This window comes from Hyperoodon ampullatus, assembly GCF_949752795.1.
Source record: "Hyperoodon ampullatus genome assembly, chromosome: 13".
NCBI lineage: Eukaryota > Metazoa > Chordata > Mammalia > Artiodactyla > Ziphiidae > Hyperoodon > Hyperoodon ampullatus.
The window spans coordinates 41,825,999-41,844,195 of record NC_136926.1 but is presented as its reverse complement, the minus strand read 5'-3'; positions in this window follow the sequence as shown (position 1 = coordinate 41,844,195).

Genomic DNA, 18,197 nt, shown 5'->3' with positions numbered 1-18,197 from the left:
ACTGACTTGTCAGCCTTGGAGCATTGCTTCTTGAAGGGAACAGTCCATTTTGAATAGGGAAAAATACCTCCAGCTCAAACCTTTGTGGTGCCATTCAAATGAAAAAAGAAGGGAGGGAGGTGAAACTCCCAAAATTTCAAGTGGAAATATTTTGTCAGGTGAGTACCAAGGCAGTCAAGGAAAGGACTCCACAAGAAGCTGGCTGTGTGGTTTAGTACACACAGTGGTGGGGGCGGGGTACTGAATTGAACTGCCTTTGGCTTTTTCTTTTTCTTTTGTCTTCTTTTCTGAAAAAAGCCAGAGGAAGGTTTTGTGGAGTTTGAACTAAGGCCACCAAATGTCCCAGGATTAAGAAGCCAATCCCTGTTTCCAAGATCACCACCCACCACCTTAGATTTTTGTGGCCTTTACTGTGGACAGTTTCTGACCCTGAGACTGACCTCTCATGTCTTGCTCCCATCCCCACCCCCTGTCCTGCTCCTGCAGCCTGAGGAAAGCCTAGGGACAGTGGGGGCAGGAGCCTAACGCTGGCCACACGGCCCGGCACCTGCAAGGAGGAAGGACAGGACTAGAGGGTAGACAAGTTCCTGGCTGCACCATGGCAGAGCTTAGCTACACAACTAGAAAATGGTTGGGGGTCTAGGGGGACAGGCATTCAGCAGAGTGTCATTTTGAGAGATTTCTAAAATTTATCACAGACAGCCGGAAAGTTCCCTGAGGTCCACCCAAGTAGACCACTTTTAATAATTTGGGGCTTGTAAACATCACCCCATACAGCTATGATCCCCCCAAGATCATTTACTCCAGTCTCCATGGATCAGTCAAAATTGAGCTGTGTCTTTTGACTTGTCCTTGCAAAACTGGAGGGGCGATCTGGTGTAGGACAGGCATCTATCTGACTTACTATTATGAGCTTCACCAATCAAATTCCTAAATAATGCTGTTAGAAATTATTATTTTTATCTTATGGCTGGTTAAATTCTAATAATTTTTGCAGGCTTATTTTTGTTACTTTTTTAAAGCAAGAGTGTTTATGGGTTGAATTGACATGAGAAATGTTTTCCACTTTACCAGATTGAAAAGTTGAAAATGAAGATACATGTGCATTCCTACATTTTTCTTACTTTAATCCCTCAAGAACTAATAAGAACCTATTTGCTCTGTCAGTAGAGAACCAGGAACATCAGCTTGTCAGAAATACAGGCTCTCTGAATCAGAATGTGCATTTTAACATTTAAGATCCCCAAGGGACTTGTTGGCACATTAGAGGTTGACAAGCACCACTCTCATATACCATTGATTCTTTCAGGTCAAAAGTATCTGTAGAGATTGCCACAAGCCATTATCAATAGTAAGGTGATCATAATTATTTGAATAAGAAAATGCACACCAAGCAAATTCCTCACCTACTACACGAGCTAAAATGTCCGGTTCTTGGGAGAAGCAGCACAATGTGGTAAAAAAAGAAAGAAAGGATTTGGAGTCAGAAAAATCTGGTTTTACTCTCTGACCTTACCACTCCATAGAATCTGACTTAGGCTAGTCACATCTCAGAGGCTTCATTTCCTCATCTGAGAACACAGATAACAGCAACTCTGTCACCAACCTCCAGGGTGGTTTCAGAAATAAAGGAGCTCCTCGGGACTTCCCTGGTGGCGCAGTGGTTAAGAATCCGCCTACCAATGCAGGGGCCCCACGTTTAATCCCTGGTCCGGAAAGATCCCACACGCCACAGAGAAACTAAGCCTGTGCGCCACAACTACTGAGCCTGTGCTCTAGAGCCTGCGAGCCACAACTACTGAGCCCGCGTGCCACAACTACTGAAGCCCATGCTCCCTAGAGCCCGCACACTGCAACAGGGTAGCCCCTGCTTGCTGCAACTAGAGAAAGCCCGTGAGCGCAGCAATGAAGACCCAACGCAGCCAAATAAAAATAAATCAATCAATAAAGGAACTCCTCTCTGTGCAGTCACATAATAAGCTCCAAAAAGTGTTATACATGTATAATTAAACCACAGTCATCATACTAGTAAGTAAGAAAGATGCTGGAGATAGTACGACTAGATCAACCAAGGGGATGAGAATGAGGACCCCCACCCCAGTGGTGGGGGGAGAATAGATAGGCCCTGGCATCCTGCAGTGGTGCAATTAACATTTCACTAGTGGTAGTGGATGCTGTCAGACCATAATCAGTATCAAGGCTGCAAAGAACGAAGAGCTTTATTTGGGGTCTTAAGAATTGAAATTCAGGAGACATAGATTTGGGTAAAACCCAAAGAAGAGTGTTCTGGGGGAAAAAAAGAGTCAGGGGCTTATAAACGCAAGAGCCACAGGTTGTTCAAGAATTATGACTGACACTGACACCAGAAAGGACCCATCTATCCTTAAGGGATAGACTGTCACAAGCTATTTTAGGGTAAGGGTTCTTTAAGTATCTTGAGTTTCTGGAACATTGGGCAGATGTTCTGGATGCCCACATTAAGACAAGACGTGGTCAAAGTTCAGATTCCATCTGGGCTGAGATGTGCATAAGTCACACTTCCTCAGTGGCCTCCCAGCTCCACTGTAAAGAGCTCTCTTAGCCATATTGACTCCGTTTTGATTGTCCTTTCACAATGCACTGGCTGGTGCAATATCTCTGGCCCTTGAGAAGTGTGAGAGATATGTCAAATACAAAGAATTGATTAGCCATTGCTGAGGGCCTTTGATTTATTGAAGAAAGGTTATGACATGCTGAGGATGACTATTCAACAATTCAGGCAAACCTGTGGGAACCCAATGGCCTTCTAGGCAACATTTAAGGAAATGCTAATCTCTTGTAGCCAGTGGACAGGAAGAGAGAATGATCAGGCTCAAAGCCTAATCACAAGAGTAGCAGAGCTTCAGAGAAAGTTGAATTCTCCTTCTGGAAAGTTTCCTCTGCTGAAATCAGGGCCCTAATAGATAAAGCACTGGACTCTGAGACTTGGAATGGGCATACCTGAGTGATGCAGTTGAGAATTTTTAGTTCCCAGAATCCCCTGAACCCTCTGTACCTACAGAAGAGCACCACTCCCCTTTGTTAGAGAAAATGCTCCCCAACTTGCCTGAAGAGTTCCCCAAGGCCACCCCCAAGTTTGATGATTCACTAGGAGGACTCATAGGACTCAGCACATCGTCATACTCATAGTTATGGTTTATTACAGCACAAGGATACAAAGCAAAATCAGCAAAGGGAAAAGGCAGATGAAATGAAGTCCAGGGGAAACCAGGTACAAGCTTCCAAGGGTCCTCTCCAGAGGAGTCACACAGAATGCACCTAATTCTCCCAGCAGGAAGTGTGACAACACATGTGAAATGTTACCAACCTGGGAAGCTCATCAGAGCCTCAGGGCCCAGAGTTTTTACTGGGGGCTCATCATGTAGGCAGCCTCTGCCTGACACATAACAAAATTTCAGATTCCCAGAAGGAAGGCAAGTGTGCAGCATGAACCACATTGTTTGTACAGTGTAGGCACAGTAAGCCACTCTTCTTAGTTCTGGGAATTATGGGAACCTTCCCCCCCAACCAAATCCAAGTTCCCAGATGCCAGCCAAGGGCCAACCTTTAAGCTGGCCTTTCAAAGAATAGCAGTCATGCTTTGTGACCCTGGAGCTTGACCTTGTAACCATTTCTTCCTTCTCAAATGATGCAGTATCTTTGTCAATAGAGGGCCCTCAAGTGCCACTGCAAGGCCATAGCCACAGGAAGGGGCTTCTCATACTAGTTCCATCGTGCTATTTTCCTCTGGCCTGACTGCCAACAGATCAGAATGCAGGAAACCTGGTGGTACCTCACCAGCTCTGGTGGACCAGCTCCAATCTCCTCCCTGCACCCTCCAGCGATCCTCTCCCCCACCCTGTGGGCTGCTTCCTGTAGACCAGTACCAGCTGTGCCTTCTACTAAGTTTCTTCACCACCAGCAAGCTGTGTGTTCCTGTGGCAGCCATGCCCTCTCCAAGGAGGTCTGGATCTCAGCCTTATGGGATGGAGGAGATGTCTCTTCTCCTTAAGTTCTTATTCCCTTCCTTATTCATGCTCCCTCGGCCCTAGCAGTAGTAGCTACTTTCCACATGTGCTATTTCTATGTTCTTGGAGTCCTCTTTTATACCTTTTTGTAGTTAAATATCTTTTACTAGTTAGTAATTCTTTAGATTAAATTTTTTCTGTTCAAATTTCTTGTGTAGTTGCTGCCTCCTGACTGGACCCTGACTGATGCCATGCCTTAAAAGATAATGCTTGCTCCCACTGCCCCTCCTGAGAACCAGACAGATAACACAGTTAAATCTTAGCACCCCCTAACTTGGATGTGCCGGGTCAACGAGTGGAGAATATAAGCTCTCCACCAAAGGAGCTGCAGGATCTGGCCAATATGTGCTGGCAGGAGTGGGGAAAGTGTGTGTGGGAATGGATACTAGCAAGTGGGGGCTTGGAACATAAGCTTGGATGAAGGGAAGTTTATCAGCATGGAATACTTTCCCATTATATGCAAATGTAGGCAAATACCCAACTGCTAGGATGGCTCTTAAAAGCTTGGAAAATGTGATATGACCCATGTGAATGGCCCAATGAATTAGAAATATCAAAACTGATATGGCAAATAGTCTAGAAAGGGATCTCAAGGCTCAGAGAAGTGGGTACACCAGAGGGGATTTACTAGGTAAGTCTGAAAACCCTACTACCACCAGGAGGGCCCAGAGGACACCTTTTTTTTCAAAGAGGGGAAAATGTGCGCATGAGAGGGCACCAGCATTGTTTTTTGTTTGTTTGTTTTTGGTTTTGTTTTAATTAATTTATTTATTTATTCATTCATTTATTTATTTTGGCTGTGTTGGGTCTTTGTTGCTGCACATGGGCTTTTCTCTAGTTGCGGCAAGCAGGGGCTACTTCCGTTGCGGTGCGCGGGCTTCTCACTGTGGTGGCTTCTCTTGTTGTGGAGCACAGGGTCTAGGCATGCGGGCTTCAGTAGTTGTGGCACGCAGGCTCAGTAGTTGTGGTTCGCAGGCTCTAGAGTGCAGGCTCAGTAGTTGTGGTGCACGGGCTTAGTTGCTCCGCAGCATGTGGGATCTTCCCAGACCAGGGCTCGAACCCGTGTCCCCTGCACTGGCAGGCGGATTCTTAACCACTGCGCCACCAGGGAAGTCCATCAGCATTGTTGAGCTTACTGGTGACTCTCCTGTGGCCGAGGCTAAGGGGAGGAAACACCACTACAGAACTGAGCCCATTGAAAGCAACAGGAATCTTGAAATAATAGAGGACTAGTGGCAGCACCTCATCATCTGAAGCAAGGTAAGCACAATTATCACAATAAAATCAAGGTCAGAATAGAAGCCAGGGACACTCGGAGAGCTATGGAGATGGTAAATAGAACACGATGTTCCTAGGGGCAAGATTGATGAGCAGCCAGCAAGGTATTGCACAAATTATCCAACTAAAAGAAATCAAGAATGGATGATCAAGAGTCTGCAGGCAGCTGCCCAAATAAAAAGTCATGATCGCTTGCCAGGCTTCTGGACCTGAGCCAGTTCTCATTTCCAGAAGAACTGAAAGAGAAGTCAGGTCCCCACAAAAAAAGACATTGGGATACCACAGCAAGTGTATTCGATAATAATTCTCCTAGTGCTTCCCCAAAGTGATCTACAGCCATTAACTCACGTAAACATCCAGTGAGAGAATGAGAACTTACAAAGATCGCTGGCCCCAGAGTCTGAGTTGACTTTGATTCCCAGGGACCCAAAGCACCATTCTGCCCTCCATTATAATTGAGGAATACAGAATCCTGTCATGACCCAGGTAGAGCCCAGTATGGGTCCATTGGGTCCACAGACCCATCCAGTGATCATTTGCCTTATCCAAATATATAATTGGCATGGGCACACATGATAAATGACAGAACCCTTACATCAGGTTCTTGATCTTTGGGATAAGAGCTATTGTAGTGGGGAAAGCCAAGTGGTAACCTCTGAAATGTCCCCTCTGCTTCCCCCACCCCAGGATAGGAAATATAAAACAAAATCATATCTCAAGGGGAATGGCAAAAATTAGCACCGTCATCAAAATTTTAAAGAATGCAGGAAAGGTGATTGCCATGATGTTCCCATTTGATTTAACTACCACTCTGATCCCTACAAAAACTGTATTGATCATGGTGGATGACAGTGGACTACCACCAGTGGTGTGCTGGTAAGTGTTTCACAGCCGGCTCTCCAGGGGTCAGGGGAGGCTTGCTTTGTAGCCTTTGCCAATTTCCACGGTATAATGTTCCCACCATAGGCTTAACAACCAGCTCACAAGGCTTCTGAAAATGCAGCAGTCGGCTCTCACAGGCCAGCATGGGGCTGCTTCAGCACACAGATTACCACAGACTTGACTAAGCAGAAGTCTTAATTGTAGCCGCTGTGGCTAATGTGGTATCTTTGACACAACCTTCAAAAACCTTCACAACCATAGCTAGTAAGCTGGATAACTTTTCTTTTCCATCCCTATCAGAAAGAAGGATCAGAAGCAATTCATATTTGCACGGGATGGATGGCAGTATACAGCTGTCTTCCCCCAGGGCCTTGTTAACTGTTAATTCCCCAGGCCCTCTGTTGCAGTATAGTGCAAAGAAACTTGGACATTCTGGAGATTTCCTAGGACATCACATTGGTCCACAATATCACTAACATCATGTTAATCAAGGATTTGTAGAAAGTGGCAAGTACTTTGGAATATCTTGGTAAGAGATATGAGCTTCCAAGGTGGAAGTTAAGCCCTAAGGAGATTCGGGAACCCACTATATCAGTGAAGAGTTTTTAGAGGTCAAGCAGACTTGGGCTTATTGGAACATTCCTCCCAAAGTAAAAGACAAATTATTGTACCTTATGCCTTTTAAAGTTATTATTATGCAGGTGCACTCAGCAGTGCCACATGGGCCAGATGATCCAGTAGAGTGTCTGAGGCAGGGAAAAAAACACCATACCAAGTTTGTGACATGATATCCCACTGGGAACCACCTTGTCCAAGGTTCCACTCCCCCTGCTGCAAACAGCCCATAGTCAATGACTAGCTGATGCAGGAATATAAAGCCTTAGCCCTTGCTTCCATTTGGGACAATTCTGAAGAGCTCCACCTCATCTGAGTTTCTCTCCAGATCTCCCTGGAGAATCAGCTGAGGGCTCAGTTGCAAATGCCTTGGAGGTTCAGCCTCCCCCACTGCCTGTTCCTGCCATCCTCAATTCTTTGCAGATGCATCTCTCAGGAATACTCCCCAAGAAACCTTCTCCATGCAACTCTCCATCTCAGAGTCTGTTTCCAGTGAACACCATCTATAACAGCCTCCAATGGAACTCTAAATCCCACTCTTTCTTTATCTAGACAAGCTCTGCTTTTTTCTCTTTATTTCTTATCAGCGTTATTGTTACTGTCCAGTGCTCCCTGGTAAGATTTCCACTGAAGGAAAAAAATGGCAAATGTAGAATCAGTCAATGTCTCACTCTTGAAGGAACACCTTGGGCTTATTGCCTTGTAACAGACCATTGCCTGTTGAAGCTTGATGTGGAGTTTGGACTTTGCCACAAAGTCCAGATGGAAAATACGTTGTCTTTTCACATGCCACTGGCAGAGCCTTCCAGCAGAGTTTCAAGAAGTGTTCTGAGGTCATATTCATCCAAAAATAAACATAATAAATTAATTTTAATCGATTGATCAACTTAATTAATTAATCAACTTGGTTTATTAAACTTAGCTAATGATGTCAACCCTGAGTGGGAGGTAAGGAGTAGTGGCAGCATATGTGACACATATTTGCAGAGCTATTCTAGAAATCATACAAGGCTAAGGAACTGGGAATGAACATGAGCAGAGGGAAACACCAGGGTAAAACCCAGAACTACTACAGAATTGCATGTTCCAGAAGTGTGGGCTGCTTTACTAGAACAGAACTCCTGGGTTAGAAGCAAGGCAGAACATTTCTTCCCATAAAGGAGATGGTTCTGCAAGTATTAAACCCATGCAGCCATCAGATTGGAGGCACTTGGCCTGAAGGGCACTGAACAGGTCACCTTAGAATCCAGACACAGTGGAACATCAAGTGCAGAATTCCTTCTGAGACTGTGGTGACCTAAGACTTCCCAGGACCAGAAAGACTCACAAGATTGGCCACAAGAATCATGAAGAGAGAAAAATCAGTCCTACTTGTGACCCAGAGGAATTAACTATAAAACTGAAAGATTTTAGGACTACCTGAGAATCCAAAAAGGTGACTATTACAAACTAAATAAGTGTATCAAAGTCAGTAGCATTCCCAAGTAAGGTATAAAATATAATACAGAAAAGCAGATCTCACTCACACTGTATGTGTGTATATGGGCATGTGCTCTGTTTGTGTGTGTGTGTGTGTGTGTGTGTGTATCGTAGCTATTTAGTTTGAGAAGTAACTTAGCAAAAAAAATTTCTTATTGAAAAATAATTTAAATATATACATATACACACACAGATATAGATATAGATATAGATATGGAGAGAGAGAGAGAGAACCTCTATGGGAGGAAAACCCTGAGCCTGTCCTGAGCTGTTACCCTCAGGTCTTTACTTCCCCCTGCTCTTGTCTTTGCCAAAGTGGCTGACAACTCTAGGCTGCACTTTCCGGCCCCTGTGTCAGCTTGTTTTGGCAGGATTTGGTGAATGGGAGGCACTGCTGGGAGACTAACGGGCAGGAGAAGAAAGAAACTCGGGTGCTGTGCCCCCTCCTTCTGTGGCTCAGGAGCCAGCCCAATAGTGATGGTATTTTCTCCACAGCTCCAGCTCCCACTCTAGCTTCTGCTGGCTAACTGGCAGCTCCAGTAACACCGCCTCCTCCCTCGGACCCTCCAGCCTAGGGTGTGGGGACTTGCTGTTCCTGCTGATCTCTGGGTTACCTCACTGTCCCATTTGCCTTCTCAGCTTTCTTACCACCCATGTAACCAATCCCCAGCATTCAATGCACTCTGTTTAAAGTACTTAGATGGTTTCTGTGTCCTGCTTAGACACCGACTGTTCTGAAAACTAAAAAGTTTACTGAGGAATAAAATAAAGATTTAATTATTGAAAAGACCAATTTCCTGGCTACAGCTTCTCACACCCCTACTTCATTTGCTCTCTCCTCAGGCAGCTCAATGGCTAAACAGAAAATGTGAACACTGACCATCTAGGCTCCAGATCAGGATGAAAAGGGAAGATCCAAACAATTGCTAGATAAAGAAGAGAGTGAAACTCTACAGAAACTATTTAGAACAAATAACCATTCAGAAAGAAATGTCCCTATTCCAAAATGACCAACATGGTACCTCAACAATAATTCTAGAACAACAACAAAAAAGAGGATATGGAAGCAAGCATGTAATGAATAAAGAAGTTTAGATGATTATTTAATCTAAGAAAACAAAGAAGTTTTTAGACAACAACTATTTTGCATTCCCAAGATAATCAAAGAAATGGAGTGAAAGATGATAAAAGAAGATATACTGGGATGAAAAGGCAATCAGAAGAGTTGAGTAAATATGTTGGAAACAAATGATAGAGTAGAATTTTAAGATGGTACTAGAAACAGAATTAAATCTATAGAATTATGATGATGACACAAAGCATAGATTTGTGAAAATCATCCAGAATGAATAGGGAAAGAGTTTAATTAAGCAAATGGATGGAATATGGTTGATGTGGCCAACCAATAATGGAAATCTAATATATAAATAACTGCTATGCTTGAAGGAAATAACCAAAGAAAGCAACAAACAATATTAAAAATCACAATAGAAGAAAATCTTTGTGTAAATGAAAGAACTCAGAAGGCTCTCTCTATATCAGACAAAATAATAATAAAAAACTCAGCAAATCGAATCTGGCAAGTTGTTGAATTTCAAATATGAAGACAGTGCCCAATAAGCATTCAGGTAGAAGTAATAAGTTACTGACATAAGAAAGAATGTAGATAACACTCAGACTTTCCTTGAGAACTATGAGGTGGCAAAAAGTAGCGAAGTAATGTCTACAGTATGCAAGGAAAAGACGTGACCTAAACATGAACACATACACATACACATACATGAAGGCACTGTAATATATGCAAAGATCAAGAAGTCTTATCACCTAGCCACCCATACTAAAAACCACTGAAAAGTAAGTCTGCCAATTGAGAGGAATTGAAATAATACTGAAACCAGTTAAATACATTGCTAAATCTAAGAAACTGTAGGTATTGTGGTTGCAAATCAATACAGCAATGTTATCATTCTTGAAAAACCTACACAACGCAGGACAAAAATCTCAGAGCATCTTAAAAGGAGTGGAAGGGGAGAAGGGGAAGGAAGGGGAAGTGTGCTAATTTCCTCATTTTATCTTCCAAAGTCCATCAATACCACTTTGATTCTGAAGTGATAAATTGAGAAATACGAGTTTAAATAATTTATTTGAGAGAAGAAGCAATAACTTAGAATACATACACCTTTGAAATTATCGGGGAGAACAAAAATCAAGGAAGCTTAAAAAACGTTTAAAAACCTGAAATAAAATAGATATTTAATTAGTCAGCTTTTTCCAAAAGCTTACTTTTCCTGAGTTTCTCATTGTGATCTAAGTTTTCATTTCCTAAATGACTAACAGGTAGGGCACCATTGGCTGTTTAGATATCCTCTTTTGTGATGTGCTTGTTTAAGTCTTTTATCTTTTTTCTGTGGGCTTATCTGTCTGTTCTTATTTATTCATAGAAGTTTTTATATGTTCTGAGTGTCAGTCTTTTGTCAGGCAGGTATATGTCTTGTGAATTTCATCTCTGACTCTGTGGATTGCCTTTTTACTTAAGGATTTTGTTTGATGAACAGAGATTTCTAAACTTAATACATTCCAATTCATTATTTTTCCTTCATGGTTAGCACTTTATGAATCCTGTTTAAGAAATTTTTGCTATTCTCAAAATTATAAAGATGTTTTTATAGATTTTCTTCTATAAAAAAATGAGTTTCTAATTTGCAAAAAAAGTTGAAAGAACAATATCAGGAATTCCCATATTCAGAATTGTTCCAATAATGTTCTTTAGAGCAAAGAGTCAAATCCAGGACCACATGTTCCACCCAATTGGGCTGAATCTCTAGCTTCTTTTGATCTGGAACAATTTCCATGTTTTGTTAACTTTCATGATCTCGACATTTTTTTAAGATTATTGGCCAGTAGAATGTCTCTCAATTTTTGTCCAGTATTTCCTCATGACTAGAGCCATGTTTTGCACTTTGCCTGGAATATCACAGACGATGTGTTCTTTTTATTGCACCCAACTGGACAGCACATAACATCCATTCCTGTTCTTACCAGTGGTGTTAGCTATGACAACTTCGTTAAGGCGATAACTGCCAGGTGGCTCCTGCAAAGATACGTTTTCCCTTTTGTGATTAATACATTTTTTTCAGTCAGATACTTTGAAATTATGTAAAATCTTCTTCCTCAGTGCACTATCACACACTCAGTTTAGCAGCCATTGATATTTCTTGCATGCGTCACAATGAAAACTGCCAAATAATGATTTTTCTCTTACCATCAATCTTTCTGCTATAAGGAAGAACTTTCTCTTCTCCCAATTTGTTTATTTATGTCATTGTGGACTTAAAAATTTCTCTTTTCTTCAATAGATTATAATCCATTACTATTATTATTTATTTTGATGCTCAAACTGTCCCACAGTTGGCCAGTGGGAGTTACTTCCAGCCAGCGTCTGTGCTCTCCATCATTCACTGAGCATTTCCTTATATTCTAGCACAACAAGGTGTTCCAGGATCATCTTGTCCTTCCCTTGCCCCAGCCCTGGAGTAAGCCATTTCTCCCAGGAGAAAGGAGTATTTGGAAACCAAGATCTGTATACTAAGTGTGCTCTGGATACTAAGGGTGTCATTGTCCCAAAGCCCTGTGAATGAACAGAGCTTAGAAAATATATGTGCATACACATCATACACACACATACACACAACACATTTACATCTATATTTACTTCTATATTTATCTCTATATATTAAAAGCCATATGAGTTCATGCTGGTCCCTCCAATTCCAATCCAACACTCCAGGTTTTATTCTAGTTAGAGCTGACAGACAAAACACAGGATGCCCAGTTAAATTTTAATTTCAGATGAACAACAAAAAAAAAAGTTTTAGTATAAATACGTCCCAAGTGGTACCCTGAATTTTTATTTGCTAAATCTTGCAGCCCTAATTCTAGCTGTCTCTACTTCGATATATGTTCTCCCTTTTTCCAGTAGTAAGATACCTGACTCCCATTATCATCAACATATTTCTCAATCCCTCGTCTATGGCCAGTCTCTTAACCCCATGAAGCCCCTGTCCCCACCTTGCACACAAGCCCTGATCCCCACTTGGGATGCCTACTTCATTCTGGCCTATTAATGGCTTTTTAGTGACCAATGGATGGAAAGGAAGGAAGGAAGAAAATAAATTTAAAGAATGGATGGGAAAAGGGAAGGGAAATGCAGCTAACACACAACCCAAAACCTGGCTTACAACAGCAAACGTGTATTTCTTGCTCACCGGTCTCCAGGTCAGCTGCAGCTCTGCTGGGCTCAGCTGGGCTCTGTTGGTCTCCTGGTGTCTTCTCATTCTACATCCCAAGATAAAAAGGCAGCCACTGCCTGGGGCTTCTCATACAAGGGGACAGAAGCTCAAGGGACAAGCCACACTCAAGGTGCTTCTTAAAGTCTCTGCTCAATACTGGCCACTATCCCTTCCATCTATACTGCATGGGTCAAAGTAAGCCCACAGAGCCCAAAGTTAAGGAAACAGGAAGGAGAATATACTCTGCCCACTAGGAAGTATAGCCAAGTCAGGGGCTGGATGAATCACAGAACAGGTAAAAGAACCATCTGCCACCAATGCCAAGTAAGTAAGAACAAACACGACCAAGGTAACAACCATACATAAAGGATAAAGCCATCAATGGGAAAAAAATTCTCACCCTGAATCAAAACACTAAACTCAACTGTACCTAAGAGAAAGATCTAAAATAAAATGACTCAGCATGGTTGAAAGGAAAAGAATATTTTTTTAAATGCAACATAGCATGTTATTATCTGAAAATTTGAGCCCAAAAACTTGTGTAGAAATCTCTAGCAAAATAATCATGATAGCTATAGCTAACACTGCTGTGTGGTATATTTGCAAGTTGCTAAGAGAGTAGATCCTAAAGGTACTCATCACAAGGAAAAAAAAAATTTGTAACTCTATGAGGTGATGGTTGTTAACTAAACTTATTTTGGTAATCATTTTGTAATATTTATGTATGTCAAGTCATTATGCTGGACATCTTACACTTATGCAGTGTTGTATGTCAGTTACATCTAGATAAAACTGGGGGGAAAGAACTCTCTAGTATATTAGGCAATTACTTAATCTAAAGGTCAAAAGGGCCTCCTTCACAACAAACCAAGTTTCAAACCTCTTCTGAAAAAGCGCAAACACACGCTTAACAGAGACAGAAATTACACACATGAGAGAGAGAGGAGAGACAGAGGTGCAAACTATATAGAGACTGTGTCCTCTTGTCAACATTTACAAAGTGGGATACTTACAAAAATTAAACGTCAGAGAAAAACCCTTAATAAATTCCAAATAGTTCAGACCATTCACTGACCACAGCAGAAGACCATATATAAATAGACTAATAGCATAGAAACAACAAACGGAACCCACTCCAGAGGGTTGAGATCATTCTAAATTTCACTGGTGAAAGGAAAAAAATGAAAACTGCAACTGCAGAATATTTTGGAGAATAACAACAATGAGAACAGTACATGTAACTGCTTGAGCTGGCATTTCTTATTAAAGGGAAAAAGATGTTGGAACAATTAGCTAGCCTTCTGGGGGAAAAAAGCAAATTTGGATCCTTACTGCATAATTCCTTATGCCAGATGAATTCCAGATGGATTAAAAATTAAAATATAAAAAGGGAATTTATACTGAACCACAGATTTTTTTTTATAGTTTGGAGGTGGCCAAGGCCTTTCTTACATTAAGCCAAAGACAGAAACTAAAAAGATAATATTGGTATATTAGACTCCATTAAAATTTAAAGTTCCAAAGAGCAAAAAAAGAGGCTAAAAGAAACTAAACTCTGAGGGAGATATTGCTAAAATTGTAAAACAAAATGTTTAACAGCCCTAATATGCTAAAATAATCATATAAATCCATATGAAAAATTGAAACCCAACCAGAAAAAAATGCAAATTGCATGAAGAAACACTTTAGAAGTGAACAATTCAAATGGCCAGTAAGCACATAAAGAGATGTTCGGCCTTGCTAGTAATGTGTTTGCGTGCACATAAGTGTGTATATCTGTGCACAGGAAAACGTCTGAAAAGATAGACACCAAAATGTTAACAATGATTATCTCTGGGGAGTGGGATTTCTTCTCTCCCTTTTGGAATAGGTTTGGTTTTTTTTTTAATCAGTATATATTAATTTTATACGTTTTATGATTAAAGTATTCAGTATACTAAAAACATACAAATAAAAACTGACGATACCTCTTCTGTTTTTTTTTTTTTCTTTTTTTTTGCGGTACGGGGGCGTCTCACTGTTGTGGCCTCTCCTGTTGCCGAGCACAGGCTCCAGACGCGCAGGCTCAGCGGCCATGGCTCACGGGCCCAGCTGCTCCGCGGCATGTGGGATCTTCCCAGACCGGGGCACGAACCCGTGTCCCCTGCATCGGCAGGCAGACTCTCAACCACTGCGCCACCAGGGAAGCCCACCTCTTCTGTTTTTTATAAAGAATCTTAAATCTGTTTTTAATTATGTGGTAGAAGAGTGTTATTGACAAGGAGCTATAGACTGAATGTTCCTAATCCCCATTATGATGGCATTTGGAGGCAAGGCCTTTGGGAGGTGATTAGGTTATGAAGGTGAAGCCCCATGATGGGATTAGTGTCCTTATAAATGAGACTCCAGAGAGCTCCCTTGCCCCTTCTGCCATGTGAGGACACAGAGAGAAGACAGACATCTATAGACCAGGAAGCGGGTCCTCACTGGACGCCAAATCTGTGGGCACCTTGATCTTGGCCTTCCCAGCCTCCAGCACTATGAGAAATATGTTTTTGTTGTTTAAGCCACCCAGTCTATGGTATTTTTGTTACAGCAGCCTGAAGGGACTATGACATAAGACAAAATGTTCACCTTATATTAGAAAATAATAAGGAAATAGGCTAAAAAATTATGATTTAATTTTTGTTTTGTAAAGGAGATACATTAAATAACAGCAATTTTCTCCAGTAATGGACTTGTGGGTCATTGCATGTTCTTCTTTGTGTTTTCCAGTAGTCTACAATAAATATTTAGAAAACAACCCTCATTTTTATTTTATTTAAATAATAAGAGTTTACCTGCCACAGGTGGTGACTCGAGACTACGAGGCCTCCACAATCATTCTGAAGTTTGGGTTTCCCAGTTTTCCTTGTAAGGAATAAAGCAGTGACCCATCAGAGATGTGGAATATTGAGGGACACACAGCACAAATTCTTAGGTAGAAATGTATGCCTCGTCAGTTCCCGAGACTGAAACTGGGAGCAGAGCTACTCATCCAGCATCTAAGCCTCGAGCAGTGATTCACGCTCAGTAAATACTTACGGGGCACCTACCAGTACCAGGCATGAGGGCAGATAAAGTGGAACTAGACAGAGCCCCTCTCTCCATGGAGCCCACAGTCTAATAGAGAAGACACGGTGAATACACAGTGTCATGTGTGCAACAGACAGGCAGGCTCAGGAGGGAGACTGGAGCGAGAGAGGGGGAACCAACCATCCCGGTGTGCCTGGGACTGGGGGGCTTTCTGGGAGGGAAGACCGTCGGTGCTAAAAAAGGGGGAAATCCTGGCCATACAAGTTGGTCACCCTAAAGAGAGGGCAGGAACAGCTTCAGAGCAAAGGTTTGGCCTAAGAAGGGCTCTGAAAAATAATTAGGCATATCTTAAGAGGGTCAAGCCTTTCCCCTGATTTCCTCCCTGCCCAGGATTGGGCTGGAGAGCAGAACTGGTTGTCCAGCAGGTGATTTTCTGCTCTTTGGATTACCAAATCCCTTCCAGAGCTGAGGAGAAAAGAGATTACAGCATGGCAAAGGCCACTGATCGTGCAGTGCCCTTCCCACAGGGTGAATATGAGCGAAGCCTCATCCATGACCGATGGGACTGTTGGCCCCATGGAGGGTGCCAGCTTCAGGGCTGCCATGCTGCACCACACCAGGGAACACCACTCACACAGACCACAGCGTCCCTGTTAGCAGTGAGGCAGGACGCCCATCAAGTCCTGGAGGACATTGAGGGCTGCTTGCCTGGTCAGCCTGGGAAAGTTTTCCAGAAGAGCCCCATATGACACTACAACACCATTCCCAGTAACCCATTCATCTTTGCCCAAAGCGGAGTCCTCTATCTGCAGGAGGAATCAAGACAAAGCAAGTTCTTTCGCTCTATGACTCCAGAGGAGAGAAAAACAGAATGACACGGCACCAGGAGCGGTGCAAGGCTGAGCGAAAACCAGGGAGAGTGCGAGCATCGCAAGGGCTCACTGGGTCAGTACGTAGTCTGACTGGACGCTGAGTCACAGAAACGGGGCTTCACGGGGAAGCCGAGAGAATAAGAAGGTAGCCAGCTCGGCAGAAAGTGAGGAGAGACCCAGCCGGCCACGGATCGAAGGGGTCCCAGCTGAGTACACAGGGCTCCACCGCGTCCTCCCGCTCACCCTGAGCGGCCACGGGCCCGCCCTATGTACCGGCTTCATCCCTGACATCTTGAAGGAACCACCTGGCCTCTGACAATTACACCCGGACCTTGGGGGTCCAGAAGGAGTCAACTGAGTTCCTGTCTTTTCTATTTCTGAAGGGCAAACTAATTCACTGATGACAAAATCCCTTTGCCAAGTCATTTCTCTTCCCAGCATGCCTCCCAAACCCAAAACGTACCAAAATGATGCTGAGCTTGCTATTTTGGGAAAGGAGGCCCTGACATTTCCATACCTATCTCTGCGACCCAGCAACGTCCCCTTGCCTCTGAGTGGGAAGCGTCATCCCCTGAGAAGACAGGGAAGCAGCAGGTCAGAGTCACTGGCCTGATCGCTCCTCACTGGTTCCTCTGAGTGGGCATCTCCACCTCCAGGGAGAAGGGAAGAACCTTGCCACCCCATTCACTCTCACTGTCCTCTTCCTTGGCTGGCACATGTTTCAAAAGCTATGGTATATCCTCCCTCCATCAAGCCAAGACTGGCTTAGACATTGCTGAAGAAAAGAGAGGTCAAGAGCAGTCTGTACTGAGGCATACATAGGGGTTTCTCTAAAATACACAGGTGGCTCCGGCATGGCCCCAACAGGCTCCTATATACCAGCGGTCAGCAAAACACTGACTGTGCCCCACCCTCACCCCCATGAAATGCATTCTGGTCTAGGGCTTTGCAAAATGGGTTCTGTAAAATAGTAGTCCCCTGAGATGCCTCCACCACACAGGGTTCTGTGGTCACAGAAGGTCGGCAAGCACAGCATGACGGAGCCCACGGTTCTGGAGGGCCCTGGAAGACCACCTGTGGGCCTGAGACCCCGCCACGTTTCCTGTCTCCCTGGGAAGCAGGTAGCAATGGGAAACTGAGTGCTCTCTGAGGCTTTTACATGAGGGACAGCAAGGACCCCTGTACCTTCCTCTGAAATTTACTGTACCATTCAGGGTCCAGCAAGAAATAGGACCAAACTTAGATGGTTCAAGAGGCTTTAACAACTGGCAGGGACTATGTGTGGAGCTGTGGGAAGAGGGAAGAGAAAGCATAGGAGAGGTGGAGGCACCCAGAGAGTAGCAGCAGTGGGAAGGGGAAAGTGTACCCCTGCAGGCCAGTGGGGCTGGAGCCCTGGAAAGGGCTGCCCAGGGGATGTGGGGTCGTGGAGGGACCACACCACCAAAGAGGAGGAAATAGGAGAAAAGTGTCCCCCTCTCTCTCCTCCACATGGGAAGGGAGTGCAAGTATAGGTATCTGTAGGGTGAGGCTGCTGGGGCTCAGAGCTAGATGGAGGATGTTGGGGTGAGGGAGCTGTGACACGGAGCTTACATATCAACAGCAAGGGAAGAAAACATGAGAAGCTTGCGACTGCCCTGTGCAAATCCCTCATTGTTTAGAAGTTAGTCTGCTTTTTCAAATGT